The following is a 23,405-nucleotide window of genomic DNA, read 5'->3' on the forward strand; positions in this document are numbered from 1 at the left end:
GGGTGGCCTCCGTTTCATGGTTCATGGTTTTCGTATTTTTGGAACGGAGCCGATCGGTCACGTGGGTCCCACGCCTCGCGTACGAAAACAAAGGAGGTTCTGCGTCTTTTAAGACATAAAAGTAATAAGAATGGATAGTATTTCGGGTGCGATCATACCAGCACTAATGCACTGGATCCCATCAGAACTCCGCAGTTAAGCGTGCTTGGGCGAGAGTAGTACTAGGATGGGTGACCCCCTGGGAAGTCCTCGTGTTGCACCCCCCCTTTTTCGTTAACCGTTTTCGTTTTTTTAGATTTTACGTGCGGTTTTTTTTGTTTTTTTTTCTTTCTTGCTATTTCTACGCTCGAGTGACCTCCGCTTCATGGTTCATGGTTTTCGTATTTTTGGAACGGAGCCGATCGGTCAAATGGGTCCCACGCCTCGCGTACGAAAACAAAGGAGGTTCTGCGTCTTTTAAGACATAAAAGCAATAAGCATGGATAGTATTTCGGGTGCGCTCATACCAGCACTAATGCATCGAATCCCATAAGAACTCCGCAGTTAAGCGTGCTTGGGCGAGAGTAGTACTAGGATGGGTGACCCTCTGGGAAGTCCTCGTGTTGCACCCCCCTTTTTCGTTGCCCGTTTGCGTTTTTTTAGATTTTACGTGCGGTTTTTTTTTTGTTTTTTTTTTCTTTCTTGCTATTTCTATGCTCGGGTGGCTTCCGTTTCATGGTTCATGGTTTTCGTATTTTTGGAACGGAGCCGATCGGTCACGTGGGTCCCACGCCTCGCGTACGAAAACAAAGGAGGTTCTGCGTCTTTTAAGACATAAAAGCAATAAGCATGGATAGTATTTCGGGTGCGATCATAACAGCACTAATGCACCGGATCCCATAAGAACTCCGCAGTTAAGCATGCTTGGGCGAGAGTAGTACTAGGATGAGTGACCCCCTGGGAAGTCCTCGTGTTGCACCCCCCTTTTTCGTTGTCTGTTTGCGTTTTTTTAGATTTTTACGTGCGGTTTTTTTTTTGTTTTTTTTTCTTTCTTGCTATTTCTATGCTCGGGTGGCCTCCGCTTCATGGTTGATGGTTTTCGTATTTTTGGAACGGAGCCGATCGATCACGTGGGTCCCACGCCTCGCGTACGAAAACAAAGGAGGTTTTGCGTCTTTTAAGACATAAAAGCAATAAACATGGATACTATTTCGGGTGCGATCATACCAGCACTAATGCAACGGATCCCATCAGAACTCCGCTGTGAAGCGTGCTTGGGCGAGAGTAGTACTAGGATGGGTGACCCCCTGGGAAGTCCTCGTGTTGCACCTGCTTTTTCGTTGCCCGTTTGCGTTTTTTTAGATTTTACGTGCGGTTTTTTTTGTTTTTTTTTTCTTTCTTGCTATTTCTATGCTCGGGTGGCCTCCACTTCATGGTTCATGGTTTTCGTATTTTTGGAACGGAGCCGATCGGTCAAGTGGGTCCCACGCCTCGCGTACGAAAACAAAGGAGGTTCTGCATCTTTTAAGACATAAAAGCAATAAGCATGGATAGTATTTCGGGTGCGATCATACCAGCACTAATGCACCGGATCCCATAAGAACTCCGCAGTTAAGCGTGCTTGGGCGAGAGTAGTACTAGGATGGGTGACCCCGTGGGAAGTCCTCGTGTTGCACCCCCCTTTTTCGTTGCCCGTTTGCGTTTTTTTAGATTTTACGCACGGTGTTTTTTTCTTTCTTGCTATTTCTATGCTCGGGTGGCCTCCGTTTCATGGTTGATGGTTTTCGTATTTTTGGAACGGAGCCGATCGGTCACGTGGGTCCCACGCCTCGCGAACGAAAACAAAGGAGCATCTGCGTCTTTTAAGACATAAAAGCAATAAGCATGGATAGTATTTCGGGTGCGATCATACCAGCACTAATGCAACGGATCCCATCAGAACTCCGCTGTGAAGCGTGCTTGGGCGAGAGTAGTACTAGGATGGGTGACCCCCTGGGAAGTCCTCGTGTTGCACCTGCTTTTTCGTTGCCCGTTTGCATTTTTTTAGATTTTACGTGCGGTTTTTTTTTGTTTTTTTTTCTTTCTTGCTATTTCTATGCTCGGGTGGCCTCCGCTTCATGGTTGATGGTTTTCGTATTTTTGGAACGGAGCCGATCGGTCACGTGGGTCCCACGCCTCGCGTACGAAAACAAAGGAGGTTCTGCGTCTTTTAAGACATAAAAGCAATAAGCATGGATAGTATTTCGGGTGCGATCATACCAGCACTAATGCAACGGATCCCATCAGAACTCCGCTGTGAAGCGCGCTTGGGCGAGAGTAGTACTAGGATGGGTGACCCCCTAGGAAGTCCTCGTGTTGCACTTGCTTTTTCGTTGCCTGTTTGCGTTTTTTTAGATTTTACGTGCATTTTTTTTTTGTTTTTTTTTCTTTCTTGCTATTTCTATGCTCGGGTGGCCTCCGCTTCATGGTTCATGGTTTTCGTATTTTTGGAACGGAGCCGATCGGTCAAGTGGGTCCCACGCCTCGCGTACGAAAACAAAGGAGGTTCTGCATCTTTTAAGACATAAAAGCAATAAGCATGGATAGTATTTCGGGTGCGATCATACCAGCACTAATGCACCGGATCCCATAAGAACTCCGCAGTTAAGCGTGCTTGGGCGAGAGTAGTACTAGGATGGGTGACCCCGTGGGAAGTCCTCGTGTTGCACCCCCTCTTTTTCGTTGCCCGTTTGCGTTTTTTTAGATTTTACGCACAATTTTTTTTTTCTTTCTTGCTATTTCTATGCTCGGGTGGCCTCCGTTTCATGGTTCATGGTTTTCGTATTTTTGGAACGGAGCCGATCGGTCACGTGGGTCCCACGCCTCGCGTACGAAAACAAAGGAGGTTCTGCGTCTTTTAAGACATAAAAGTAATAAGAATGGATAGTATTTCGGGTGCGATCATACCAGCACTAATGCACTGGATCCCATCAGAACTCCGCAGTTAAGCGTGCTTGGGCGAGAGTAGTACTAGGATGGGTGACCCCCTGGGAAGTCCTCGTGTTGCACCCCCCCTTTTTCGTTAACCGTTTTCGTTTTTTTAGATTTTACGTGCGGTTTTTTTTGTTTTTTTTTCTTTCTTGCTATTTCTACGCTCGGGTGACCTCCGCTTCATGGTTCATGGTTTTCGTATTTTTGGAACGGAGCCGATCGGTCAAATGGGTCCCACGCCTCGCGTACGAAAACAAAGGAGGTTCTGCGTCTTTTAAGACATAAAAGCAATAAGCATGGATAGTATTTCGGGTGCGATCATATCAGCACTAATGCACCGGATCACATCAGAACTCCGCAGTTAAGCGTCCTTGGGCGTGAGTAGTACTAGGATGGGTGACCCCCTGGGAAGTCCTCGTGTTGCACCCCCCCCCCATTTTCGTTGCCCGTTTGCGTTTTTTTAGATTTTACGTGCGGTTTTTTTTGTTTTTTTTTTCTTTCTTGTTATTTCTATGCTCGGGTGGCGTCCTCTTCATGGTTGATGCTTTTCGTATTTTTGGAACGGAGCCGATCGGTCAAGTGGGTCCCACGCCTCGCGTACGAAAACAAAGGAGGTTCTGCGTCTTTTAAGACATAAAAGCAATAAGCATGGATAGTATTTCGGGTGCGATCATACCAGCACTAATGCACCGGATCCCATCAGAACTCCGCAGTTAAGCGTGCTTGGGCGAGAGTAGTACTAGGGGGTCAGAACTCCGCAGTTAAGCGTGCTTGGGCGAGAGTAGTACTAGGATGGGTGACCCCCTGGGAAGTCCTCGTGTTGCACCCCCCTTTTTCATTGCCTGTTTGCGTTTTTTTAGATTTTACGTGCGGTTTTTTTTTTGTTTTTTTTTCTTTCTTGCTATTTCTATGCTCGGGTGGCCTCCGCTTCATGGTTGCTGGTTTTCGTATTTTTGGAACGGAGCCGATCGGTCACGTGGGTCCCACGCCTCGCGTACGAAAACAAAGGAGGTTTTGCGTCTTTTAAGACATAAAAGCAATAAGCATGGATAGTATTTCGGGTGCGATCATACCAGCACTAATGCAACGGATCCCATCAGAACTCCGCTGTGAAGCGTGCTTGGGCGAGAGTAGTACTAGGATGGGTGACCCCCTGGGAAGTCCTCGTGTTGCACCCCCTTTTTCGTTGCCCGTTTGCGTTTTTTTAGATTTTACGTGCGGTTTTTTTTTTGTTTTTTTTTTCTTTCTTGCTATTTCTATGCTCGGGTGGCCTCCGCTTCATGGTTGATGCTTTTCGTATTTTTGGAACGGAGCCGATCGGTCACGTGGGTCCCACGCCTCGCGTACGAAAACAAAGGAGGTTCTGCGTCTTTTAAGACATAAAAGCAATAAGCATGGATAGTATTTCGGGTGCGATCATACCAGCACTAATGCACCGGATCCCATCAGAACTCCGCTGTGAAGCGTGCTTGGGCGAGAGTAGTACTAGGATGGGTGACCCCCTGGGAAGTCCTCGTGTTGCATCCCCCCTTTTTCGTTGCCCGTTTGCGTTTTTTTAGTTTTTACGTGCGGTTTTTTTTGTTTTTTTTTCTTTCTTGATATTTCTATGTTCGGGTGGCCTCCGCTTCATGGTTCATGGTTTTCGTATTTTTGGAACGGAGCCGATCGGTCACGTGGGTCCCACGCCTCGCGTACGAAAACAAAGGAGGTTCTGCGTCTTTTAAGACATAAAAGCAATAAGCATGGATAGTATTTCGGGTGCGCTCATACTAGCACTAATGCATCGAATCCCATAAGAACTCCGCAGTTAAGCGTGCTTGGGCGAGAGTAGTACTAGGATGGGTGACCCCCTGGGAAGTCCTCGTGTTGCACCCCCCTTTTTCGTTGCCCGTTTGCGTTTTTTTAGATTTTACGTGCGGTTTTTTTTTTGTTTTTTTTTTTCTTTCTTGCTATTTCTATGCTCGGGTGGCCTCCGTTTCATGGTTCATGGTTTTCGTATTTTTGGAACGGAGCCGATCGGTCACGTGGGTCCCACGCCTCGCGTACGAAAACAAAGGAGGTTCTGCGTCTTTTAAGACATAAAAGCAATAAGCATGGATAGTATTTCGGGTGCGATCATAACAGCACTAATGCACCGGATCCCATAAGAACTCCGCAGTTAAGCATGCTTGGGCGAGAGTAGTACTAGGATGGGTGACCCCCTGGGAAGTCCTCGTGTTGCACCCCCCTTTTTCGTTGTCTGTTTGCGTTTTTTTAGATTTTTACGTGCGGTTTTTTTTTTGTTTTTTTTTTCTTTCTTGCTATTTCTATGCTCGGGTGGCCTCCGCTTCATGGTTGATGGTTTTCGTATTTTTGGAACGGAGCCGATCGGTCACGTGGGTCCCACGCCTCGCGTACGAAAACAAAGGAGGTTTTGCGTCTTTTAAGACATAAAAGCAATAAACATGGATAGTATTTCGGGTGCGATCATACCAGCACTAATGCAACGGATCCCATCAGAACTCCGCTGTGAAGCGTGCTTGGGCGAGAGTAGTACTAGGATGGGTGACCCCCTGGGAAGTCCTCGTGTTGCACCTGCTTTTTCGTTGCCCGTTTGCGTTTTTTTAGATTTTACGTGCGGTTTTTTTTGTTTTTTTTTCTTTCTTGCTATTTCTATGCTCGGGTGGCCTCCGCTTCATGGTTCATGGTTTTCGTATTTTTGGAACGGAGCCGATCGGTCAAGTGGGTCCCACGCCTCGCGTACGAAAACAAAGGAGGTTCTGCATCTTTTAAGACATAAAAGCAATAAGCATGGATAGTATTTCGGGTGCGATCATACCAGCACTAATGCACCGGATCCCATAAGAACTCCGCAGTTAAGCGTGCTTGGGCGAGAGTAGTACTAGGATGGGTGACCCCGTGGGAAGTCCTCGTGTTGCACCCCCCTTTTTCGTTGCCCGTTTGCGTATTTTTAGATTTTACGCACGGTTTTTTTTTCTTTCTTGCTATTTCTATGCTCGGGTGGCCTCCGTTTCATGGTTCATGGTTTTCGTATTTTTGGAACGGAGCCGATCGGTCACGTGGGTCCCACGCCTCGCGTACGAAAACAAAGGAGGTTCTGCGTCTTTTAAGACATAAAAGCAATAAGCATGGATAGTATTTCGGGTGCGATCATACCAGCACTAATGCACCGGATCCCATCAGAACTCCGCAGTTAAGCGTGCTTGGGCGAGAGTAGTACTAGGATGGGTGACCCCCTGAGAAGTCCTCGTGTTGCACCCCCCTTTTTCGTTGTTTGTTTGCGTTTTTTTAGATTTTACGTGCGGTTTTTTTTTGTTTTTTTTTCTTTCATGCTATTTCTATGCTCGGGTGGCCTCTGCTTCATGGTTGATGGTTTTCGTATTTTTGGAACGGAGCCGATCGGTCACGTGGGTCCCACGCCTCGCGAACGAAAACAAAGGAGCATCTGCGTCTTTTAAGACATAAAAGCAATAAGCATGGATAGTATTTCGGGTGCGATCATACCAGCACTAATGCAACGGATCCCATCAGAACTCCGCTGTGAAGCGTGCTTGGGCGAGAGTAGTACTAGGATGGGTGATCCCCTGGGAAGTCGTCGTGTTGCACCTGCTTTTTCGTTGCCCGTTTGCGTTTTTTTAGATTTTACGTGCGGTTTTTTTTTGTTTTTTTTTCTTTCTTGCTATTTCTATGCTCGGGTGGCCTCCGCTTCATGGTTCATGGTTTTCGTATTTTTGGAACGGAGCCGATCGGTCAAATGGGTCCCACGCCTCGCGTACGAAAACAAAGGAGGTTCTGCGTCTTTTAAGACATAAAAGCAATAAGCATGGATAGTATTTCGGGTGCGATCATATCAGCACTAATGCACCGGATCACATCAGAACTCCGCAGTTAAGCGTCCTTGGGCGTGAGTAGTACTAGGATGGGTGACCCCCTGGGAAGTCCTCGTGTTGCACCCCCCCCCCCCATTTTCGTTGCCCGTTTGCGTTTTTTTAGATTTTACGTGCGGTTTTTTTTGTTTTTTTTTTCTTTCTTGTTATTTCTATGCTCGGGTGGCGTCCTCTTCATGGTTGATGCTTTTCGTATTTTTGGAACGGAGCCGATCGGTCAAGTGGGTCCCACGCCTCGCGTACGAAAACAAAGGAGGTTCTGCGTCTTTTAAGACATAAAAGCAATAAGCATGGATAGTATTTCGGGTGCGATCATACCAGCACTAATGCACCGGATCCCATCAGAACTCCGCAGTTAAGCGTGCTTGGGCGAGAGTAGTACTAGGGGGTCAGAACTCCGCAGTTAAGCGTGCTTGGGCGAGAGTAGTACTAGGATGGGTGACCCCCTGGGAAGTCCTCGTGTTGCACCCCCCTTTTTCATTGCCTGTTTGCGTTTTTTTAGATTTTACGTGCGGTTTTTTTTTTGTTTTTTTTTCTTTCTTGCTATTTCTATGCTCGGGTGGCCTCCGCTTCATGGTTGCTGGTTTTCGTATTTTTGGAACGGAGCCGATCGGTCACGTGGGTCCCACGCCTCGCGTACGAAAACAAAGGAGGTTTTGCGTCTTTTAAGACATAAAAGCAATAAGCATGGATAGTATTTCGGGTGCGATCATACCAGCACTAATGCAACGGATCCCATCAGAACTCCGCTGTGAAGCGTGCTTGGGCGAGAGTAGTACTAGGATGGGTGACCCCCTGGGAAGTCCTCGTGTTGCACCCCCTTTTTCGTTGCCCGTTTGCGTTTTTTTAGATTTTACGTGCGGTTTTTTTTTTGTTTTTTTTTTCTTTCTTGCTATTTCTATGCTCGGGTGGCCTCCGCTTCATGGTTGATGCTTTTCGTATTTTTGGAACGGAGCCGATCGGTCACGTGGGTCCCACGCCTCGCGTACGAAAACAAAGGAGGTTCTGCGTCTTTTAAGACATAAAAGCAATAAGCATGGATAGTATTTCGGGTGCGATCATACCAGCACTAATGCACCGGATCCCATCAGAACTCCGCTGTGAAGCGTGCTTGGGCGAGAGTAGTACTAGGATGGGTGACCCCCTGGGAAGTCCTCGTGTTGCATCCCCCCTTTTTCGTTGCCCGTTTGCGTTTTTTTAGTTTTTACGTGCGGTTTTTTTTGTTTTTTTTTCTTTCTTGATATTTCTATGTTCGGGTGGCCTCCGCTTCATGGTTCATGGTTTTCGTATTTTTGGAACGGAGCCGATCGGTCACGTGGGTCCCACGCCTCGCGTACGAAAACAAAGGAGGTTCTGCGTCTTTTAAGACATAAAAGCAATAAGCATGGATAGTATTTCGGGTGCGCTCATACTAGCACTAATGCATCGAATCCCATAAGAACTCCGCAGTTAAGCGTGCTTGGGCGAGAGTAGTACTAGGATGGGTGACCCCCTGGGAAGTCCTCGTGTTGCACCCCCCTTTTTCGTTGCCCGTTTGCGTTTTTTTAGATTTTACGTGCGGTTTTTTTTTTGTTTTTTTTTTCTTTCTTGCTATTTCTATGCTCGGGTGGCCTCCGTTTCATGGTTCATGGTTTTCGTATTTTTGGAACGGAGCCGATCGGTCACGTGGGTCCCACGCCTCGCGTACGAAAACAAAGGAGGTTCTGCGTCTTTTAAGACATAAAAGCAATAAGCATGGATAGTATTTCGGGTGCGATCATAACAGCACTAATGCACCGGATCCCATAAGAACTCCGCAGTTAAGCATGCTTGGGCGAGAGTAGTACTAGGATGGGTGACCCCCTGGGAAGTCCTCGTGTTGCACCCCCCTTTTTCGTTGTCTGTTTGCGTTTTTTTAGATTTTTACGTGCGGTTTTTTTTTTGTTTTTTTTTTCTTTCTTGCTATTTCTATGCTCGGGTGGCCTCCGCTTCATGGTTGATGGTTTTCGTATTTTTGGAACGGAGCCGATCGGTCACGTGGGTCCCACGCCTCGCGTACGAAAACAAAGGAGGTTTTGCGTCTTTTAAGACATAAAAGCAATAAACATGGATAGTATTTCGGGTGCGATCATACCAGCACTAATGCAACGGATCCCATCAGAACTCCGCTGTGAAGCGTGCTTGGGCGAGAGTAGTACTAGGATGGGTGACCCCCTGGGAAGTCCTCGTGTTGCACCTGCTTTTTCGTTGCCCGTTTGCGTTTTTTTAGATTTTACGTGCGGTTTTTTTTGTTTTTTTTTCTTTCTTGCTATTTCTATGCTCGGGTGGCCTCCGCTTCATGGTTCATGGTTTTCGTATTTTTGGAACGGAGCCGATCGGTCAAGTGGGTCCCACGCCTCGCGTACGAAAACAAAGGAGGTTCTGCATCTTTTAAGACATAAAAGCAATAAGCATGGATAGTATTTCGGGTGCGATCATACCAGCACTAATGCACCGGATCCCATAAGAACTCCGCAGTTAAGCGTGCTTGGGCGAGAGTAGTACTAGGATGGGTGACCCCGTGGGAAGTCCTCGTGTTGCACCCCCCTTTTTCGTTGCCCGTTTGCGTATTTTTAGATTTTACGCACGGTTTTTTTTTCTTTCTTGCTATTTCTATGCTCGGGTGGCCTCCGTTTCATGGTTCATGGTTTTCGTATTTTTGGAACGGAGCCGATCGGTCACGTGGGTCCCACGCCTCGCGTACGAAAACAAAGGAGGTTCTGCGTCTTTTAAGACATAAAAGCAATAAGCATGGATAGTATTTCGGGTGCGATCATACCAGCACTAATGCACCGGATCCCATCAGAACTCCGCAGTTAAGCGTGCTTGGGCGAGAGTAGTACTAGGATGGGTGACCCCCTGAGAAGTCCTCGTGTTGCACCCCCCTTTTTCGTTGTTTGTTTGCGTTTTTTTAGATTTTACGTGCGGTTTTTTTTTGTTTTTTTTTCTTTCATGCTATTTCTATGCTCGGGTGGCCTCTGCTTCATGGTTGATGGTTTTCGTATTTTTGGAACGGAGCCGATCGGTCACGTGGGTCCCACGCCTCGCGAACGAAAACAAAGGAGCATCTGCGTCTTTTAAGACATAAAAGCAATAAGCATGGATAGTATTTCGGGTGCGATCATACCAGCACTAATGCAACGGATCCCATCAGAACTCCGCTGTGAAGCGTGCTTGGGCGAGAGTAGTACTAGGATGGGTGATCCCCTGGGAAGTCGTCGTGTTGCACCTGCTTTTTCGTTGCCCGTTTGCGTTTTTTTAGATTTTACGTGCTGTTTTTTTTTGTTTTTTTTTCTTTCTTGCTATTTCTATGCTCGGGTGGCCTCCGCTTCATGGTTGATGGTTTTCGTATTTTTGGAACGGAGTCGATCGGTCACGTGGGTCCCACGCCTCGCGTACGAAAACAAAGGAGGTTCTGCGTCTTTTAAGACATAAAAGCAATAAGCATGGATAGTATTTCGGGTGCGATCATACCAGCACTAATGCAACGGATCCCATCAGAACTCCGCTGTGAAGCGTGCTTGGGCGACAGTAGTACTAAGATGGGTGACCCCCTGGGAAGTCCTCGTGTTGCACTTGCTTTTTCGTTGCCTGTTTGCGTTTTTTTAGATTTTACGTGCAGTTTTTTTTTGTTTTTTTTTTCTTTCTTGCTATTTCTATGCTCGGGTGGCCTCCGCTTCATGGTTCATGGTTTTCGTATTTTTGGAACGGAGCCGATCGGTCAAGTGGGTCCCACGCCTCGCGTACGAAAACAAAGGAGGTTCTGCATCTTTTAAGACATAAAAGCAATAAGCATGGATAGTATTTCGGGTGCGATCATACCAGCACTAATGCACCGGATCCCATAAGAACTCCGCAGTTAAGCGTGCTTGGGCGTGAGTAGTACTAGGATGGGTGACCCCGTGGGAAGTCCTCGTGTTGCACCCCCTCTTTTTCGTTGCCCGTTTGCGTTTTTTTAGATTTTACGCACAATTTTTTTTTCTTTCTTGCTATTTCTATGCTCGGGTGGCCTCCGTTTCATGGTTCATGGTTTTCGTATTTTTGGAACGGAGCCGATCGGTCACTTGGGTCCCACGCCTCGCGTACGAAAACAAAGGAGGTTCTGCGTCTTTTAAGACATAAAAGTAATAAGAATGGATAGTATTTCGGGTGCGATCATACCAGCACTAATGCACTGGATCCCATCAGAACTCCGCAGTTAAGCGTGCTTGGGCGAGAGTAGTACTTGGATGGGTGACCCCCTGGGAAGTCCTCGTGTTGCACCCCCCCTTTTTCGTTAACCGTTTTCGTTTTTTTAGATTTTACGTGCGGTTTTTTTTGTTTTTTTTTCTTTCTTGCTATTTCTACGCTCGGGTGACCTCCGCTTCATGGTTCATGGTTTTCGTATTTTTGGAACGGAGCCGATCGGTCAAATGGGTCCCACGCCTCGCGTACGAAAACAAAGGAGGTTCTGCGTCTTTTAAGACATAAAAGCAATAAGCATGGATAGTATTTCGGGTGCGATCATACCAGCACTAATGCACCGGATCACATCAGAACTCCGCAGTTAAGCGTCCTTGGGCGTGAGTAGTACTAGGATGGGTGACCCCCTGGGAAGTCCTCGTGTTGCACCCCCCCCCCCATTTTCGTTGCCCGTTTGCGTTTTTTTAGATTTTACGTGCGGTTTTTTTTGTTTTTTTTTTCTTTCTTGTTATTTCTATGCTCGGGTGGCCTCCTCTTCATGGTTGATGCTTTTCGTATTTTTGGAACGGAGCCGATCGGTCAAGTGGGTCCCACGCCTCGCGTACGAAAACAAAGGAGGTTCTGCGTCTTTTAAGACATAAAAGCAATAAGCATGGATAGTATTTCGGGTGCGATCATACCAGTACTAATGCACCGGATCCCATCAGAACTCCGCAGTTAAGCGTGCTTGGGCGAGAGTAGTACTAGGGGGTCAGAACTCCGCAGTTAAGCGTGCTTGGGCGAGAGTAGTACTAGGATGGGTGACCCCCTGGGAAGTCCTCGTGTTGCACCCCCCTTTTTCATTGCCTGTTTGCGTTTTTTTAGATTTTACGTGCGGTTTTTTTTTTGTTTTTTTTTCTTTCTTGCTATTTCTATGCTCGGGTGGCCTCCGCTTCATGGTTGCTGGTTTTCGTATTTTTGGAACGGAGCCGATCGGTCACGTGGGTCCCACGCCTCGCGTACGAAAACAAAGGAGGTTTTGCGTCTTTTAAGACATAAAAGCAATAAGCATGGATAGTATTTCGGGTGCGATCATACCAGCACTAATGCAACGGATCCCATCAGAACTCCGCTGTGAAGCGTGCTTGGGCGAGAGTAGTACTAGGATGGGTGACCCCCTGGGAAGTCCTCGTGTTGCACCCCCTTTTTCGTTGCCCGTTTGCGTTTTTTTAGATTTTACGTGCGGTTTTTTTTTTGTTTTTTTTTTCTTTCTTGCTATTTCTATGCTCGGGTGGCCTCCGCTTCATGGTTGATGCTTTTCGTATTTTTGGAACGGAGCCGATCGGTCACGTGGGTCCCACGCCTCGCGTACGAAAACAAAGGAGGTTCTGCGTCTTTTAAGACATAAAAGCAATAAGCATGGATAGTATTTCGGGTGCGATCATACCAGCACTAATGCACCGGATCCCATCAGAACTCCGCTGTGAAGCGTGCTTGGGCGAGAGTAGTACTAGGATGGGTGACCCCCTGGGAAGTCCTCGTGTTGCATCCCCCCTTTTTCGTTGCCCGTTTGTGTTTTTTTAGTTTTTACGTGCGGTTTTTTTTGTTTTTTTTTCTTTCTTGCTATTTCTATGTTCGGGTGGCCTCCTCTTCATGGTTCATGGTTTTCGTATTTTTGGAACGGAGCCGATCGGTCACGTGGGTCCCACGCCTCGCGTACGAAAACAAAGGAGGTTCTGCGTCTTTTAAGACATAAAAGCAATAAGCATGGATAGTATTTCGGGTGCGCTCATACCAGCACTAATGCATCGAATCCCATAAGAACTCCGCAGTTAAGCGTGCTTGGGCGAGAGTAGTACTAGGATGGGTGACCCCCTGGGAAGTCCTCGTGTTGCACCCCCCTTTTTCGTTGCCCGTTTGCGTTTTTTTAGATTTTACGTGCGGTTTTTTTTTTGTTTTTTTTTTCTTGCTATTTCTATGCTCGGGTGGCCTCCGTTTCATGGTTCATGGTTTTCGTATTTTTGGAATGGAGCCGATCGGTCACGTGGGTCCCACGCCTCGCGTACGAAAACAAAGGAGGTTCTGCGTCTTTTAAGACATAAAAGTAATAAGAATGGATAGTATTTCGGGTGCGATCATACCAGCACTAATGCACTGGATCCCATCAGAACTCCGCAGTTAAGCGTGGTTGGGCGAGAGTAGTACTAGGATGGGTGACCCCCTGGGAAGTCCTCGTGTTGCACCCCCCCTTTTTCGTTGCCCGTTTGCGTTTTTTTAGATTTTACGTGCGGTTTTCTTTGTTTTTTTTCTTTCTTGCTATTTCTACGCTCGGGTGACCTCCGCTTCATGGTTCATGGTTTTCATATTTTTGGAACGGAGCCGATCGGTCAAATGTGTCCCACGCCTCGCGTACGAAAACAAAGGAGGTTCTGCGTCTTTTAAGACATAAAAGCAATAAGCATGGATAGTATTTCGTGTGCGATCATACCAGCACTAATGCACCGGATCACATCAGAACTCCGCAGTTAAGCGTGCTTGGACGTGAGTAGTACTAGGATGGGTTACCCCCTGGGAAGTCCTCGTGTTGCACCCCCCCATTTTCGTTGCCCGTTTGCGTTTTTTTAGATTTTACGTGCGGTTTTTTTTTTGTTTTTTTTCTTTCTTCCTATTTCTATGCTCGGGTGGCCTCCGCTTCATGGTTGATGCTTTTCGTATTTTTGGAACGGAGCCGATCGGTCAAGTGGGTCCCACGCCTCGCGTACAAAAACAAAGGAGGTTCTGCGTCTTTTAAGACATAAAAGCAATAAGCATGGATAGTATTTCGGGTGCGATCATACCAGCACTAATGCACCGGATCCCATCAGAACTCCGCAGTTAAGCGTGCTTGGGCGAGAGTAGTACTAGGATGGGTGACCCCCTGAGAAGTCCTCGTGTTGCACCCCCCTTTTTCGTTGTTTGTTTGCGTTTTTTTAGATTTTACGTGCGGTTTTTTTTTGTTTTTTTTTCTTTCATGCTATTTCTATGCTCGGGTGGCCTCTGCTTCATGGTTGATGGTTTTCGTATTTTTGGAACGGAGCCGATCGGTCACGTGGGTCCCACGCCTCGCGAACGAAAACAAAGGAGCATCTGCGTCTTTTAAGACATAAAAGCAATAAGCATGGATAGTATTTCGGGTGCGATCATACCAGCACTAATGCAACGGATCCCATCAGAACTCCGCTGTGAAGCGTGCTTGGGCGAGAGTAGTACTAGGATGGGTGATCCCCTGGGAAGTCGTCGTGTTGCACCTGCTTTTTCGTTGCCCGTTTGCGTTTTTTTAGATTTTACGTGCGGTTTTTTTTTGTTTTTTTTTCTTTCTTGCTATTTCTATGCTCGGGTGGCCTCCGCTTCATGGTTGATGGTTTTCGTATTTTTGGAACGGAGTCGATCGGTCACGTGGGTCCCACGCCTCGCGTACGAAAACAAAGGAGGTTCTGCGTCTTTTAAGACATAAAAGCAATAAGCATGGATAGTATTTCGGGTGCGATCATACCAGCACTAATGCAACGGATCCCATCAGAACTCCGCTGTGAAGCGTGCTTGGGCGAGAGTAGTACTAAGATGGGTGACCCCCTGGGAAGTCCTCGTGTTGCACTTGCTTTTTCGTTGCCTGTTTGCGTTTTTTTAGATTTTACGTGCAGTTTTTTTTTGTTTTTTTTTTTCTTTCTTGCTATTTCTATGCTCGGGTGGCCTCCGCTTCATGGTTCATGGTTTTCGTATTTTTGGAACGGAGCCGATCGGTCAAGTGGGTCCCACGCCTCGCGTACGAAAACAAAGGAGGTTCTGCATCTTTTAAGACATAAAAGCAATAAGCATGGATAGTATTTCGGGTGCGATCATACCAGCACTAATGCACCGGATCCCATAAGAACTCCGCAGTTAAGCGTGCTTGGGCGAGAGTAGTACTAGGATGGGTGACCCCGTGGGAAGTCCTCGTGTTGCACCCCCTCTTTTTCGTTGCCCGTTTGCGTTTTTTTAGATTTTACGCACAATTTTTTTTTTCTTTCTTGCTATTTCTATGCTCGGGTGGCCTCCGTTTCATGGTTCATGGTTTTCGTATTTTTGGAACGGAGCCGATCGGTCACGTGGGTCCCACGCCTCGCGTACGAAAACAAAGGAGGTTCTGCGTCTTTTAAGACATAAAAGTAATAAGAATGGATAGTATTTCGGGTGCGATCATACCAGCACTAATGCACTGGATCCCATTAGAACTCCGCAGTTAAGCGTGCTTGGGCGAGAGTAGTACTTGGATGGGTGACCCCCTGGGAAGTCCTCGTGTTGCACCCCCCCTTTTTCGTTAACCGTTTTCGTTTTTTTAGATTTTACGTGCGGTTTTTTTTGTTTTTTTTTCTTTCTTGCTATTTCTACGCTCGGGTGACCTCCGCTTCATGGTTCATGGTTTTCGTATTTTTGGAACGGAGCCGATCGGTCAAATGGGTCCCACGCCTCGCGTACGAAAACAAAGGAGGTTCTGCGTCTTTTAAGACATAAAAGCAATAAGCATGGATAGTATTTCGGGTGCGATCATACCAGCACTAATGCACCGGATCACATCAGAACTTCGCAGTTAAGCGTCCTTGGGCGTGAGTAGTACTAGGATGGGTGACCCCCTGGGAAGTCCTCGTGTTGCACCCCCCCCCCCATTTTCGTTGCCCGTTTGCGTTTTTTTAGATTTTACGTGCGGTTGTTTTTGTTTTTTTTCTTTCTTGTTATTTCTATGCTCGGGTGGCCTCCTCTTCATGGTTGATGCTTTTCGTATTTTTGGAACGGAGCCGATCGGTCAAGTGGGTCCCACGCCTCGCGTACGAAAACAAAGGAGGTTCTGCGTCTTTTAAGACATAAAAGCAATAAGCATGGATAGTATTTCGGGTGCGATCATACCAGCACTAATGCACCGGATCCCATCAGAACTCCGCAGTTAAGCGTGCTTGGGCGAGAGTAGTACTAGGGGGTCAGAACTCCGCAGTTAAGCGTGCTTGGGCGAGAGTAGTACTAGGATGGGTGACCCCCTGGGAAGTCCTCGTGTTGCACCCCCCTTTTTCATTGCCTGTTTGCGTTTTTTTAGATTTTACGTGCGGTTTTTTTTTGTTTTTTTTTCTTTCTTGCTATTTCTATGCTCGGGTGGCCTCCGCTTCATGGTTGCTGGTTTTCGTATTTTTGGAACGGAGCCGATCGGTCACGTGGGTCCCACGCCTCGCGTACGAAAACAAAGGAGGTTTTGCGTCTTTTAAGACATAAAAGCAATAAGCATGGATAGTATTTCGGGTGCGATCATACCAGCACTAATGCAACGGATCCCATCAGAACTCCGCTATGAAGCGTGCTTGGGCGAGAGTAGTACTAGGATGGGTGACCCCCTGGGAAGTCCTCGTGTTGCACCCCCTTTTTCGTTGCCCGTTTGCGTTTTTTTAGATTTTTCGTGCGGTTTTTTTTTGTTTTTTTTTTCTTTCTTGCTATTTCTATGCTCGGGTAGCCTCCGCTTCATGGTTGATGCTTTTCGTATTTTTGGAACGGAGCCGATCGGTCACGTGGGTCCCACGCCTCGCGTACGAAAACAAAGGAGGTTCTGCGTCTTTTAAGACATAAAAGCAATAAGCATGGATAGTATTTCGGGTGCGATCATACCAGCACTAATGCACCGGATCCCATCAGAACTCCGCTGTGAAGCGTGCTTGGGCGAGAGTAGTACTAGGATGGGTGACCCCCTGGGAAGTCCTCGTGTTGCATCCCCCCTTTTTCGTTGCCCGTTTGCGTTTTTTTAGTTTTTACGTGCGGTTTTTTTTGTTTTTTTTTCTTTCTTGCTATTTCTATGTTCGGGTGGCCTCCTCTTCATGGTTCATGGTTTTCGTATTTTTGGAACGGAGCCGATCGGTCACGTGGGTCCCACGCCTCGCGTACGAAAACAAAGGAGGTTCTGCGTCTTTTAAGACATAAAAGCAATAAGCATGGATAGTATTTCGGGTGCGATCATAACAGCACTAATGCACCGGATCCCATAAGAACTCCGCAGTTAAGCATGCTTGGGCGAGAGTAGTACTAGGATGGGTGACCCCCTGGGAAGTCCTCGTGTTGCACCCCCCTTTTTCGTTGTCTGTTTGCGTTTTTTTAGATTTTTACGTGCGGTTTTTTTTTTGTTTTTTTTTCTTTCTTGCTATTTCTATGCTCGGGTGGCCTCCGCTTCATGGTTGATGGTTTTCGTATTTTTGGAACGGAGCCGATCGGTCACGTGGGTCCCACGCCTCGCGTAAGAAAACAAAGGAGGTTTTGCGTCTTTTAAGACATAAAAGCAATAAACATGGATAGTATTTCGGGTGCGATCATACCAGCACTAATGCAACGGATCCCATCAGAACTCCGCTGTGAAGCGTGCTTGGGCGAGAGTAGTACTAGGATGGGTGACCCCCTGGGAAGTCCTCGTGTTGCACCTGCTTTTTCGTTGCCCGTTTGCGTTTTTTTAGATTTTACGTGCGGTTTTTTTTGTTTTTTTTTTCTTTCTTGCTATTTCTATGCTCGGGTGGCCTCCGCTTCATGGTTCATGGTTTTCGTATTTTTGGAACGGAGCCGATCGGTCAAGTGGGTCCCACGCCTCGCGTACGAAAACAAAGGAGGTTCTGCATCTTTTAAGACATAAAAGCAATAAGCATGGATAGTATTTCGGGTGCGATCACACCAGCACTAATGCACCGGATCCCATAAGAACTCCGCAGTTAAGCGTGCTTGGACGAGAGTAGTACTAGGATGGGTGACCACGTGGGAAGTCCTCGTGTTGCACCCCCCTTTTTCGTTGCCCGTTTGCGTTTTTTTAGATTTTACGCACGGTTTTTTTTTCTTTCTAGCTATTTCTATGCTCGGGTGGCCTCCGTTTCATGGTTCATGGTTTTCGTATTTTTGGAACGGAGCCGATCGGTCACGTGGGTCCCACGCCTCGCGTACGAAAACAAAGGAGGTTCTGCGTCTTTTAAGACATAAAAGTAATAAGAATGGATAGTATTTCGGGTGCGATCATACCAGCACTAATGCACTGGATCCCATCAGAACTCCGCAGTTAAGCGTGGTTGGGCGAGAGTAGTACAAGGATGGGTGACCCCCTGGGAAGTCCTCGTGTTGCACCCCCCCTTTTTCGTTGCCCGTTTGCGTTTTTTTAGATTTTACGTGCGGTTTTTTTTGTTTTTTTTCTTTCTTGCTATTTCTACGCTCGGGTGACCTCCGCTTCATGGTTCATGGTTTTCGTATTTTTGGAACGGAGCCGATCGGTCAAATGGGTCCCACGCCTCGCGTACGAAAACAAAGGAGGTTCTGCGTCTTTTAAGACATAAAAGCAATAAGCATGGATAGTATTTCGGGTGCGATCATACCACCACTAATGCACCGGATCACATCAGAACTCCGCAGTTAAGCGTGCTTGGACGTGAGTAGTACTAGGATGGGTTACCCCCTGGGAAGTCCTCGTGTTGCACCCCCCCATTTTCGTTGCCCGTTTGCGTTTTTTTAGATTTTACGTGCGGTTTTTTTTGTTTTTTTTCTTTCTTCCTATTTCTATGCTCGGGTGGCCTCCGCTTCATGGTTGATGCTTTTCGTATTTTTGGAACGGAGCCGATCGGTCAAGTGGGTCCCACGCCTCGCGTACAAAAACAAAGGAGGTTTTGCGTCTTTTAAGACATAAAAGCAATAAGCATGGATAGTATTTCGGGTGCGATGATACCAGCACTAATGCACCGGATCCCATCAGAACTCCGCAGTTAAGCGTGCTTGTGCGAGAGTAGTACTAGGATGGGTGACCCCCTGAGAAGTCCTCGTGTTGCACCCCCCTTTTTCGTTGTTTGTTTGCGTTTTTTTAGATTTTACGTGCGGTTTTTTTTTTGTTTTTTTTTCTTTCTTGCTATTTCTATGCTCGGGTGGCCTCTGCTTCATGGTTGATGGTTTTCGTATTTTTGGAACGGAGCCGATCGGTCACGTGGGTCCCACGCCTCGCGAACGAAAACAAAGGAGCATCTGCGTCTTTTAAGACATAAAAGCAATAAGCATGGATAGTATTTCGGGTGCGATCATACCAGCACTAATGCAACGGATCCCATCAGAACTCCGCTGTGAAGCGTGCTTGGGCGAGAGTAGTACTAGGATGGGTGACCCCCTGGGAAGTCCTCGTGTTGCACCTGCTTTTTCGTTGCCCGTTTGCGTTTTTTTAGATTTTACGTGCGGTTTTTTTTTGTTTTTTTTTCTTTCTTGCTATTTCTATGCTCGGGTGGCCTCCGCTTCATGGTTGATGGTTTTCGTATTTTTGGAACGGAGCCGATCGGTCACGTGGGTCCCACGCCTCGCGTACGAAAACAAAGGAGGTTCTGCGTCTTTTAAGACATAAAAGCAATAAGCATGGATAGTATTTCGGGTGCGATCATACCAGCACTAATGCAACGGATCCCATCAGAACTCCGCTGTGAAGCGTGCTTGGGCGAGAGTAGTACTAGGATGGGTGACCCCCTGGGAAGTCCTCGTGTTGCACTTGCTTTTTCGTTGCCTGTTTGCGTTTTTTTAGATTTTACGTGCAGTTTTTTTTTTGTTTTTTTTTTCTTTCTTGCTATTTCTATGCTCGGGTGGCCTCCGCTTCATGGTTCATGGTTTTCGTATTTTTGGAACGGAGCCGATCGGTCAAGTGGGTCCCACGCCTCGCGTACGAAAACAAAGGAGGTTCTGCATCTTTTAAGACATAAAAGCAATAAGCATGGATAGTATTTCGGGTGCGATCATACCAGCACTAATGCACCGGATCCCATAAGAACTCAGCAGTTAAGCGTGCTTGGGCGAGAGTAGTACTAGGATGGGTGACCCCGTGGGAAGTCCTCTTGTTGCACCCCCCTTTTTCGTTGCCCGTTTGCGTTTTTTTAGATTTTACGCACAGTTTTTTTTTCTTTCTTGCTATTTCTATGCTCGGGTGGCCTCCGTTTCATGGTTCATGGTTTTCGTATTTTTGGAACGGAGCCGATCGGTCACGTGGGTCCCACGCCTCGCGTACGAAAACAAAGGAGGTTCTGCGTCTTTTAAGACATAAAAGTAATAAGAATGGATAGTATTTCGGGTGCGATCATACCAGCACTAATGCACTGGATCCCATCAGAACTCCGCAGTTAAGCGTGCTTGGGCGAGAGTAGTACTAGGATGGGTGACCCCCTGGGAAGTCCTCGTGTTGCACCCCCCCTTTTTCGTTGCCCGTTTGCGTTTTTTTAGATTTTACGTGCGGTTTTTTTTGTTTTTTTTTTCTTTCTTGCTATTTCTACGCTCGGGTGACCTCCGCTTCATGGTTCATGGTTTTCGTATTTTTGGAACGGAGACGATCGGTCAAATGGGTCCCACGCCTCGCGTACGAAAACAAAGGAGGTTCTGCGTCTTTTAAGACATAAAAGCAATAAGCATGGATAGTATTTCGGGTGCGATCATACCAGCACTAATGCACCGGATCACATCAGAACTCCGCAGTTAAGCGTGCTTGGGCGTGAGTAGTACTAGGATGGGTGACCCCCTGGGAAGTCCTCGTGTTGCACCCCCCCATTTTCGTTGCCCGTTTGCGTTTTTTTAGATTTTACGTGCGGTTTTTTTTGTTTTTTTTTCTTTCTTGTTATTTCTATACTCGGGTGGCCTCTGTTTCATGGTTGATGCTTTTCGTATTTTTGGAACGGAGCCGATCGGTCAAGTGGGTCCCACGCCTCGCGTACGAAAACAAAGGAGGTTCTGCGTCTTTTAAGACATAAAAGCAATAAGCATGGATAGTATTTCGGGTGCGACCATACCAGCACTAATGCACCGGATCCCATCAGAACTCCGCAGTTAAGCGTGCTTGGGCGAGAGTAGTACTAGGATGGGTGACCCCCTGGGAAGTCGTCGTGTTGCACCCCCCATTTTTCATTGCCTGTTTGCGTTTTTTTAGATTTTACGTGCGGTTTTTTTTTGTTTTTTTTTCTTTCTTGCTATTTCTATGCTCGGGTGGCCTCCGCTTCATGGTTGCTGGTTTTCGTATTTTTGGAACGGAGCCGATCGGTCACGTGGGTCCCACGCCTCGCGTACGAAAACAAAGGAGGTTCTGCGTCTTTTAAGACATAAAAGCAATAAGCATGGATAGTATTTCGGGTGCGCTCATACCAGCACTAATGCATCGAATCCCATAAGAACTCCGCAGTTAAGCGTGCTTGGGCGAGAGTAGTACTAGGATGGGTGACCCCCTGGGAAGTCCTCGTGTTGCACCCCGCTTTTTCGTTGCCCGTTTGCGTTTTTTTAGATTTTACGGGCGGTTTTTTTTTTTTCTTTCTTGCTATTTCAATGCTCGGGTGGCCTCCGTTTCATGGTTCATGGTTTTCGTATTTTTGGAACGGAGCCGATCGGTCAGGTGGGTCCCACGCCTCGCGTACGAAAACAAAGGAGGTTCTGCGTCTTTTAAGACATAAAAGCAATAAGCATGGATAGTATTTCGGGTGCGATCATAACAACACTAATGCACCGGATCCCATAAGAACTCCGCAGTTAAGCATGCTTGGGCGAGAGTAGTACTAGGATGGGTGACCCCCTGGGAAGTCCTCGTGTTGCACCCCCCTTTTTCGTTGTCTGTTTGCGTTTTTTTAGATTTTTACGTGCGGTTTTTTTTTTGTTTTTTTTTCTTTCTTGCTATTTCTATGCTCGGGTGGCCTCCGCTTCATGGTTGATGGTTTTCGTATTTTTGGAACGGAGCCGATCGGTCACGTGGGTCCCACGCCTCGCGTACGAAAACAAAGGAGGTTTTGCGTCTTTTAAGACATAAAAGCAATAAACATGGATAGTATTTCGGGTGCGATCATACCAGCACTAATGCAACGGATCCCATCAGAACTCCGCTGTGAAGCGTGCTTGGGCGAGAGTAGTACTAGGATGGGTGACCCCCTGGGAAGTCCTCGTGTTGCACCTGCTTTTTCGTTGCCCGTTTGCGTTTTTTTAGATTTTACGTGCGGTTTTTTTTCTTTTTTTTTCTTTCTTGCTATTTCTATGCTCGGGTGGCCTCCGCTTCATGGTTCATGGTTTTCGTATTTTTGGAACGGAGCCGATCGGTCAAGTGGGTCCCACGCCTCGCGTACGAAAACAAAGGAGGTTCTGCATCTTTTAAGACATAAAAGCAATAAGCATGGATAGTATTTCGGGTGCGATCATACCAGCACTAATGCACCGGATCCCATAAGAACTCCGCAGTTAAGCGTGCTTGGGCGAGAGTAGTACTAGGATGGGTGACCCCGTGGGAAGTCCTCGTGTTGCACCCCCCTTTTTCGTTGCCCGTTTGCGTTTTTTTAGATTTTACGCACGATTTTTCTTTCTTTCTTGCTATTTCTATGCTCGGGTAGCCTCCGTTTCATGGTTCATGGTTTTCGTATTTTTGGAACGGAGCCGATCGGTCACGTGGGTCCCACGCCTCGCGTACGAAAACAAAGGAGGTTCTGCCTCTTTTAAGACATAAAAGTAATAAGAATGGATAGTATTTCGGGTGCGATCATACCAGCACTAATGCACTGGATCCCATCAGAACTCCGCAGTTAAGCGTGGTTGGGCGAGAGTAGTACTAGGATGGGTGACCCCCTGGGAAGTCCTCGTGTTGCACCCCCCTTTTTCGTTGCCCGTTTGCGTTTTTTTAGATTTTACGTGCGGTTTTTTTTGTTTTTTTTCTTTCTGCTATTTCTACGCTCGGGTGACCTCCGCTTCATGGTTCATGGTTTTCGTATTTTTGGAACGGAGCCGATCGGTCAAATGGGTCCCACGCCTCGCGTACGAAAACAAAGGAGGTTCTGCGTCTTTTAAGACATAAAAGCAATAAGCATGGATAGTATTTCGGGTGCGATCATACCAGCACTAATGCACCGGATCACATCAGAACTCCGCAGTTAAGCGTGCTTGGACGTGAGTAGTACTAGGATGGGTTACCCCCTGGGAAGTCCTCGTGTTGCACCCCCCCATTTTCGTTGCCCGTTTGCGTTTTTTTAGATTTTACGTGCGGTTTTTTTTGTTTTTTTTCTTTCTTCCTATTTCTATGCTCGGGTGGCCTCTGTTTCATGGTTGATGCTTTTCGTATTTTTGGAACGGAGCCGATCGGTCAAATGGGTCCCACGCCTCGCGTACGAAAACAAAGGAGGTTCTGCGTCTTTTAAGACATAAAAGCAATAAGCATGGATAGTATTTCGGGTGCGATCATACCAGCACTAATGCAACGGATCCCATCAGAACTCCGCTGTGAAGCGTGCTTGGGCGAGAGTAGTACTAGGATGGGTGACCCCCTGGGAAGTCCTCGTGTTGCACCTGCTTTTTCGTTGCCCGTTTGCGTTTTTTTAGATTTTACGTGCGGTTTTT

At 47.0% G+C, this 23,405-nt stretch overlaps 63 non-coding genes and 4 pseudogenes across 63 annotated transcripts; all 67 read left to right on the top strand.

The window, feature by feature from the left end:
- The first annotated feature begins 144 nt into the window (after positions 1 to 144).
- Positions 145 to 263, top strand: LOC145154554 (5S ribosomal RNA). The gene has a single exon (XR_013735026.1). It is a non-coding gene; the product is annotated as a 5S ribosomal RNA (ribosomal RNA).
- Positions 264 to 492: 229 nt separating this feature from the next.
- LOC145149789 (5S ribosomal RNA) lies at positions 493 to 611 on the top strand. Its single transcript, XR_013730635.1, has one exon. It is a non-coding gene; the product is annotated as a 5S ribosomal RNA (ribosomal RNA).
- A 231-nt stretch (positions 612 to 842) lies between these two features.
- LOC145150327 (5S ribosomal RNA) lies at positions 843 to 961 on the top strand. Its single transcript, XR_013731146.1, has one exon. It is a non-coding gene; the product is annotated as a 5S ribosomal RNA (ribosomal RNA).
- A 231-nt stretch (positions 962 to 1,192) lies between these two features.
- Positions 1,193 to 1,311, top strand: LOC145149627 (5S ribosomal RNA). The gene has a single exon (XR_013730481.1). It is a non-coding gene; the product is annotated as a 5S ribosomal RNA (ribosomal RNA).
- Positions 1,312 to 1,539: 228 nt separating this feature from the next.
- Positions 1,540 to 1,658, top strand: LOC145155236 (5S ribosomal RNA). Its single transcript, XR_013735686.1, has one exon. It is a non-coding gene; the product is annotated as a 5S ribosomal RNA (ribosomal RNA).
- Positions 1,659 to 1,877: 219 nt separating this feature from the next.
- LOC145149628 (5S ribosomal RNA) lies at positions 1,878 to 1,996 on the top strand. The gene has a single exon (XR_013730482.1). It is a non-coding gene; the product is annotated as a 5S ribosomal RNA (ribosomal RNA).
- A 228-nt stretch (positions 1,997 to 2,224) lies between these two features.
- LOC145150910 (5S ribosomal RNA) lies at positions 2,225 to 2,343 on the top strand. The gene has a single exon (XR_013731716.1). It is a non-coding gene; the product is annotated as a 5S ribosomal RNA (ribosomal RNA).
- A 228-nt stretch (positions 2,344 to 2,571) lies between these two features.
- LOC145155237 (5S ribosomal RNA) lies at positions 2,572 to 2,690 on the top strand. Its single transcript, XR_013735687.1, has one exon. It is a non-coding gene; the product is annotated as a 5S ribosomal RNA (ribosomal RNA).
- A 221-nt stretch (positions 2,691 to 2,911) lies between these two features.
- On the top strand, positions 2,912 to 3,030 carry LOC145154555 (5S ribosomal RNA). The gene has a single exon (XR_013735027.1). It is a non-coding gene; the product is annotated as a 5S ribosomal RNA (ribosomal RNA).
- Positions 3,031 to 3,259: 229 nt separating this feature from the next.
- Positions 3,260 to 3,378, top strand: LOC145148589 (5S ribosomal RNA). The gene has a single exon (XR_013729467.1). It is a non-coding gene; the product is annotated as a 5S ribosomal RNA (ribosomal RNA).
- A 233-nt stretch (positions 3,379 to 3,611) lies between these two features.
- Positions 3,612 to 3,778, top strand: LOC145149521 (5S ribosomal RNA; annotated as a pseudogene).
- A 230-nt stretch (positions 3,779 to 4,008) lies between these two features.
- Positions 4,009 to 4,127, top strand: LOC145147857 (5S ribosomal RNA). The gene has a single exon (XR_013728748.1). It is a non-coding gene; the product is annotated as a 5S ribosomal RNA (ribosomal RNA).
- Positions 4,128 to 4,357: 230 nt separating this feature from the next.
- Positions 4,358 to 4,476, top strand: LOC145145859 (5S ribosomal RNA). The gene has a single exon (XR_013726813.1). It is a non-coding gene; the product is annotated as a 5S ribosomal RNA (ribosomal RNA).
- Positions 4,477 to 4,705: 229 nt separating this feature from the next.
- LOC145150164 (5S ribosomal RNA) lies at positions 4,706 to 4,824 on the top strand. The gene has a single exon (XR_013730990.1). It is a non-coding gene; the product is annotated as a 5S ribosomal RNA (ribosomal RNA).
- A 232-nt stretch (positions 4,825 to 5,056) lies between these two features.
- LOC145148724 (5S ribosomal RNA) lies at positions 5,057 to 5,175 on the top strand. Its single transcript, XR_013729595.1, has one exon. It is a non-coding gene; the product is annotated as a 5S ribosomal RNA (ribosomal RNA).
- A 232-nt stretch (positions 5,176 to 5,407) lies between these two features.
- On the top strand, positions 5,408 to 5,526 carry LOC145149629 (5S ribosomal RNA). Its single transcript, XR_013730483.1, has one exon. It is a non-coding gene; the product is annotated as a 5S ribosomal RNA (ribosomal RNA).
- Positions 5,527 to 5,753: 227 nt separating this feature from the next.
- On the top strand, positions 5,754 to 5,872 carry LOC145155238 (5S ribosomal RNA). The gene has a single exon (XR_013735688.1). It is a non-coding gene; the product is annotated as a 5S ribosomal RNA (ribosomal RNA).
- A 219-nt stretch (positions 5,873 to 6,091) lies between these two features.
- On the top strand, positions 6,092 to 6,210 carry LOC145153508 (5S ribosomal RNA). Its single transcript, XR_013734013.1, has one exon. It is a non-coding gene; the product is annotated as a 5S ribosomal RNA (ribosomal RNA).
- Positions 6,211 to 6,439: 229 nt separating this feature from the next.
- LOC145150990 (5S ribosomal RNA) lies at positions 6,440 to 6,558 on the top strand. The gene has a single exon (XR_013731789.1). It is a non-coding gene; the product is annotated as a 5S ribosomal RNA (ribosomal RNA).
- A 228-nt stretch (positions 6,559 to 6,786) lies between these two features.
- LOC145148591 (5S ribosomal RNA) lies at positions 6,787 to 6,905 on the top strand. The gene has a single exon (XR_013729469.1). It is a non-coding gene; the product is annotated as a 5S ribosomal RNA (ribosomal RNA).
- Positions 6,906 to 7,140: 235 nt separating this feature from the next.
- Positions 7,141 to 7,307, top strand: LOC145149522 (5S ribosomal RNA; annotated as a pseudogene).
- A 230-nt stretch (positions 7,308 to 7,537) lies between these two features.
- On the top strand, positions 7,538 to 7,656 carry LOC145147858 (5S ribosomal RNA). The gene has a single exon (XR_013728749.1). It is a non-coding gene; the product is annotated as a 5S ribosomal RNA (ribosomal RNA).
- A 230-nt stretch (positions 7,657 to 7,886) lies between these two features.
- On the top strand, positions 7,887 to 8,005 carry LOC145145860 (5S ribosomal RNA). The gene has a single exon (XR_013726814.1). It is a non-coding gene; the product is annotated as a 5S ribosomal RNA (ribosomal RNA).
- Positions 8,006 to 8,234: 229 nt separating this feature from the next.
- LOC145150165 (5S ribosomal RNA) lies at positions 8,235 to 8,353 on the top strand. Its single transcript, XR_013730991.1, has one exon. It is a non-coding gene; the product is annotated as a 5S ribosomal RNA (ribosomal RNA).
- Positions 8,354 to 8,584: 231 nt separating this feature from the next.
- Positions 8,585 to 8,703, top strand: LOC145148725 (5S ribosomal RNA). The gene has a single exon (XR_013729596.1). It is a non-coding gene; the product is annotated as a 5S ribosomal RNA (ribosomal RNA).
- Positions 8,704 to 8,935: 232 nt separating this feature from the next.
- LOC145149630 (5S ribosomal RNA) lies at positions 8,936 to 9,054 on the top strand. Its single transcript, XR_013730484.1, has one exon. It is a non-coding gene; the product is annotated as a 5S ribosomal RNA (ribosomal RNA).
- Positions 9,055 to 9,281: 227 nt separating this feature from the next.
- Positions 9,282 to 9,400, top strand: LOC145155239 (5S ribosomal RNA). Its single transcript, XR_013735689.1, has one exon. It is a non-coding gene; the product is annotated as a 5S ribosomal RNA (ribosomal RNA).
- Positions 9,401 to 9,619: 219 nt separating this feature from the next.
- LOC145153509 (5S ribosomal RNA) lies at positions 9,620 to 9,738 on the top strand. Its single transcript, XR_013734014.1, has one exon. It is a non-coding gene; the product is annotated as a 5S ribosomal RNA (ribosomal RNA).
- Positions 9,739 to 9,967: 229 nt separating this feature from the next.
- Positions 9,968 to 10,086, top strand: LOC145150991 (5S ribosomal RNA). The gene has a single exon (XR_013731790.1). It is a non-coding gene; the product is annotated as a 5S ribosomal RNA (ribosomal RNA).
- A 228-nt stretch (positions 10,087 to 10,314) lies between these two features.
- On the top strand, positions 10,315 to 10,433 carry LOC145151037 (5S ribosomal RNA). Its single transcript, XR_013731835.1, has one exon. It is a non-coding gene; the product is annotated as a 5S ribosomal RNA (ribosomal RNA).
- Positions 10,434 to 10,662: 229 nt separating this feature from the next.
- LOC145155961 (5S ribosomal RNA) lies at positions 10,663 to 10,781 on the top strand. Its single transcript, XR_013736388.1, has one exon. It is a non-coding gene; the product is annotated as a 5S ribosomal RNA (ribosomal RNA).
- Positions 10,782 to 11,001: 220 nt separating this feature from the next.
- Positions 11,002 to 11,120, top strand: LOC145155254 (5S ribosomal RNA). The gene has a single exon (XR_013735703.1). It is a non-coding gene; the product is annotated as a 5S ribosomal RNA (ribosomal RNA).
- A 229-nt stretch (positions 11,121 to 11,349) lies between these two features.
- LOC145146834 (5S ribosomal RNA) lies at positions 11,350 to 11,468 on the top strand. Its single transcript, XR_013727759.1, has one exon. It is a non-coding gene; the product is annotated as a 5S ribosomal RNA (ribosomal RNA).
- Positions 11,469 to 11,702: 234 nt separating this feature from the next.
- Positions 11,703 to 11,869, top strand: LOC145150083 (5S ribosomal RNA; annotated as a pseudogene).
- A 230-nt stretch (positions 11,870 to 12,099) lies between these two features.
- Positions 12,100 to 12,218, top strand: LOC145147859 (5S ribosomal RNA). The gene has a single exon (XR_013728750.1). It is a non-coding gene; the product is annotated as a 5S ribosomal RNA (ribosomal RNA).
- A 230-nt stretch (positions 12,219 to 12,448) lies between these two features.
- LOC145145861 (5S ribosomal RNA) lies at positions 12,449 to 12,567 on the top strand. Its single transcript, XR_013726815.1, has one exon. It is a non-coding gene; the product is annotated as a 5S ribosomal RNA (ribosomal RNA).
- Positions 12,568 to 12,796: 229 nt separating this feature from the next.
- LOC145149398 (5S ribosomal RNA) lies at positions 12,797 to 12,915 on the top strand. Its single transcript, XR_013730258.1, has one exon. It is a non-coding gene; the product is annotated as a 5S ribosomal RNA (ribosomal RNA).
- A 227-nt stretch (positions 12,916 to 13,142) lies between these two features.
- On the top strand, positions 13,143 to 13,261 carry LOC145146876 (5S ribosomal RNA). The gene has a single exon (XR_013727799.1). It is a non-coding gene; the product is annotated as a 5S ribosomal RNA (ribosomal RNA).
- Positions 13,262 to 13,489: 228 nt separating this feature from the next.
- Positions 13,490 to 13,608, top strand: LOC145148165 (5S ribosomal RNA). Its single transcript, XR_013729064.1, has one exon. It is a non-coding gene; the product is annotated as a 5S ribosomal RNA (ribosomal RNA).
- Positions 13,609 to 13,838: 230 nt separating this feature from the next.
- Positions 13,839 to 13,957, top strand: LOC145153510 (5S ribosomal RNA). Its single transcript, XR_013734015.1, has one exon. It is a non-coding gene; the product is annotated as a 5S ribosomal RNA (ribosomal RNA).
- A 229-nt stretch (positions 13,958 to 14,186) lies between these two features.
- LOC145150992 (5S ribosomal RNA) lies at positions 14,187 to 14,305 on the top strand. The gene has a single exon (XR_013731791.1). It is a non-coding gene; the product is annotated as a 5S ribosomal RNA (ribosomal RNA).
- Positions 14,306 to 14,533: 228 nt separating this feature from the next.
- LOC145150116 (5S ribosomal RNA) lies at positions 14,534 to 14,652 on the top strand. Its single transcript, XR_013730943.1, has one exon. It is a non-coding gene; the product is annotated as a 5S ribosomal RNA (ribosomal RNA).
- Positions 14,653 to 14,882: 230 nt separating this feature from the next.
- LOC145155240 (5S ribosomal RNA) lies at positions 14,883 to 15,001 on the top strand. Its single transcript, XR_013735690.1, has one exon. It is a non-coding gene; the product is annotated as a 5S ribosomal RNA (ribosomal RNA).
- Positions 15,002 to 15,222: 221 nt separating this feature from the next.
- LOC145136865 (5S ribosomal RNA) lies at positions 15,223 to 15,341 on the top strand. The gene has a single exon (XR_013720753.1). It is a non-coding gene; the product is annotated as a 5S ribosomal RNA (ribosomal RNA).
- A 229-nt stretch (positions 15,342 to 15,570) lies between these two features.
- On the top strand, positions 15,571 to 15,689 carry LOC145148842 (5S ribosomal RNA). Its single transcript, XR_013729708.1, has one exon. It is a non-coding gene; the product is annotated as a 5S ribosomal RNA (ribosomal RNA).
- Positions 15,690 to 15,921: 232 nt separating this feature from the next.
- LOC145149523 (5S ribosomal RNA) lies at positions 15,922 to 16,088 on the top strand (annotated as a pseudogene).
- A 229-nt stretch (positions 16,089 to 16,317) lies between these two features.
- On the top strand, positions 16,318 to 16,436 carry LOC145149730 (5S ribosomal RNA). Its single transcript, XR_013730579.1, has one exon. It is a non-coding gene; the product is annotated as a 5S ribosomal RNA (ribosomal RNA).
- Positions 16,437 to 16,665: 229 nt separating this feature from the next.
- Positions 16,666 to 16,784, top strand: LOC145145862 (5S ribosomal RNA). Its single transcript, XR_013726816.1, has one exon. It is a non-coding gene; the product is annotated as a 5S ribosomal RNA (ribosomal RNA).
- A 229-nt stretch (positions 16,785 to 17,013) lies between these two features.
- LOC145148726 (5S ribosomal RNA) lies at positions 17,014 to 17,132 on the top strand. Its single transcript, XR_013729597.1, has one exon. It is a non-coding gene; the product is annotated as a 5S ribosomal RNA (ribosomal RNA).
- A 231-nt stretch (positions 17,133 to 17,363) lies between these two features.
- On the top strand, positions 17,364 to 17,482 carry LOC145149631 (5S ribosomal RNA). Its single transcript, XR_013730485.1, has one exon. It is a non-coding gene; the product is annotated as a 5S ribosomal RNA (ribosomal RNA).
- Positions 17,483 to 17,710: 228 nt separating this feature from the next.
- LOC145146171 (5S ribosomal RNA) lies at positions 17,711 to 17,829 on the top strand. The gene has a single exon (XR_013727119.1). It is a non-coding gene; the product is annotated as a 5S ribosomal RNA (ribosomal RNA).
- A 219-nt stretch (positions 17,830 to 18,048) lies between these two features.
- On the top strand, positions 18,049 to 18,167 carry LOC145149036 (5S ribosomal RNA). Its single transcript, XR_013729898.1, has one exon. It is a non-coding gene; the product is annotated as a 5S ribosomal RNA (ribosomal RNA).
- Positions 18,168 to 18,395: 228 nt separating this feature from the next.
- Positions 18,396 to 18,514, top strand: LOC145149593 (5S ribosomal RNA). Its single transcript, XR_013730449.1, has one exon. It is a non-coding gene; the product is annotated as a 5S ribosomal RNA (ribosomal RNA).
- Positions 18,515 to 18,742: 228 nt separating this feature from the next.
- LOC145147147 (5S ribosomal RNA) lies at positions 18,743 to 18,861 on the top strand. Its single transcript, XR_013728060.1, has one exon. It is a non-coding gene; the product is annotated as a 5S ribosomal RNA (ribosomal RNA).
- Positions 18,862 to 19,091: 230 nt separating this feature from the next.
- LOC145149632 (5S ribosomal RNA) lies at positions 19,092 to 19,210 on the top strand. The gene has a single exon (XR_013730486.1). It is a non-coding gene; the product is annotated as a 5S ribosomal RNA (ribosomal RNA).
- Positions 19,211 to 19,438: 228 nt separating this feature from the next.
- On the top strand, positions 19,439 to 19,557 carry LOC145149816 (5S ribosomal RNA). The gene has a single exon (XR_013730660.1). It is a non-coding gene; the product is annotated as a 5S ribosomal RNA (ribosomal RNA).
- Positions 19,558 to 19,787: 230 nt separating this feature from the next.
- On the top strand, positions 19,788 to 19,906 carry LOC145149540 (5S ribosomal RNA). The gene has a single exon (XR_013730397.1). It is a non-coding gene; the product is annotated as a 5S ribosomal RNA (ribosomal RNA).
- Positions 19,907 to 20,125: 219 nt separating this feature from the next.
- LOC145154557 (5S ribosomal RNA) lies at positions 20,126 to 20,244 on the top strand. The gene has a single exon (XR_013735028.1). It is a non-coding gene; the product is annotated as a 5S ribosomal RNA (ribosomal RNA).
- Positions 20,245 to 20,474: 230 nt separating this feature from the next.
- Positions 20,475 to 20,593, top strand: LOC145134085 (5S ribosomal RNA). Its single transcript, XR_013718892.1, has one exon. It is a non-coding gene; the product is annotated as a 5S ribosomal RNA (ribosomal RNA).
- A 229-nt stretch (positions 20,594 to 20,822) lies between these two features.
- On the top strand, positions 20,823 to 20,941 carry LOC145135810 (5S ribosomal RNA). Its single transcript, XR_013720048.1, has one exon. It is a non-coding gene; the product is annotated as a 5S ribosomal RNA (ribosomal RNA).
- A 230-nt stretch (positions 20,942 to 21,171) lies between these two features.
- Positions 21,172 to 21,290, top strand: LOC145149399 (5S ribosomal RNA). Its single transcript, XR_013730259.1, has one exon. It is a non-coding gene; the product is annotated as a 5S ribosomal RNA (ribosomal RNA).
- A 222-nt stretch (positions 21,291 to 21,512) lies between these two features.
- LOC145150271 (5S ribosomal RNA) lies at positions 21,513 to 21,631 on the top strand. The gene has a single exon (XR_013731090.1). It is a non-coding gene; the product is annotated as a 5S ribosomal RNA (ribosomal RNA).
- Positions 21,632 to 21,862: 231 nt separating this feature from the next.
- On the top strand, positions 21,863 to 21,981 carry LOC145149633 (5S ribosomal RNA). The gene has a single exon (XR_013730487.1). It is a non-coding gene; the product is annotated as a 5S ribosomal RNA (ribosomal RNA).
- Positions 21,982 to 22,208: 227 nt separating this feature from the next.
- On the top strand, positions 22,209 to 22,327 carry LOC145155241 (5S ribosomal RNA). The gene has a single exon (XR_013735691.1). It is a non-coding gene; the product is annotated as a 5S ribosomal RNA (ribosomal RNA).
- A 219-nt stretch (positions 22,328 to 22,546) lies between these two features.
- LOC145146877 (5S ribosomal RNA) lies at positions 22,547 to 22,665 on the top strand. Its single transcript, XR_013727800.1, has one exon. It is a non-coding gene; the product is annotated as a 5S ribosomal RNA (ribosomal RNA).
- A 226-nt stretch (positions 22,666 to 22,891) lies between these two features.
- Positions 22,892 to 23,010, top strand: LOC145146695 (5S ribosomal RNA). The gene has a single exon (XR_013727627.1). It is a non-coding gene; the product is annotated as a 5S ribosomal RNA (ribosomal RNA).
- Positions 23,011 to 23,238: 228 nt separating this feature from the next.
- Positions 23,239 to 23,357, top strand: LOC145149634 (5S ribosomal RNA). The gene has a single exon (XR_013730488.1). It is a non-coding gene; the product is annotated as a 5S ribosomal RNA (ribosomal RNA).
- Positions 23,358 to 23,405: the final 48 nt, after the last annotated feature.

Source organism: Lactuca virosa, chromosome 1 (assembly GCF_052849685.1).
Source record: "Lactuca virosa cultivar CGN04683 chromosome 1, Lactuca_virosa_CGN04683_v6, whole genome shotgun sequence".
In the NCBI taxonomy this organism is placed as follows: Eukaryota; Viridiplantae; Streptophyta; class Magnoliopsida; order Asterales; family Asteraceae; genus Lactuca; species Lactuca virosa.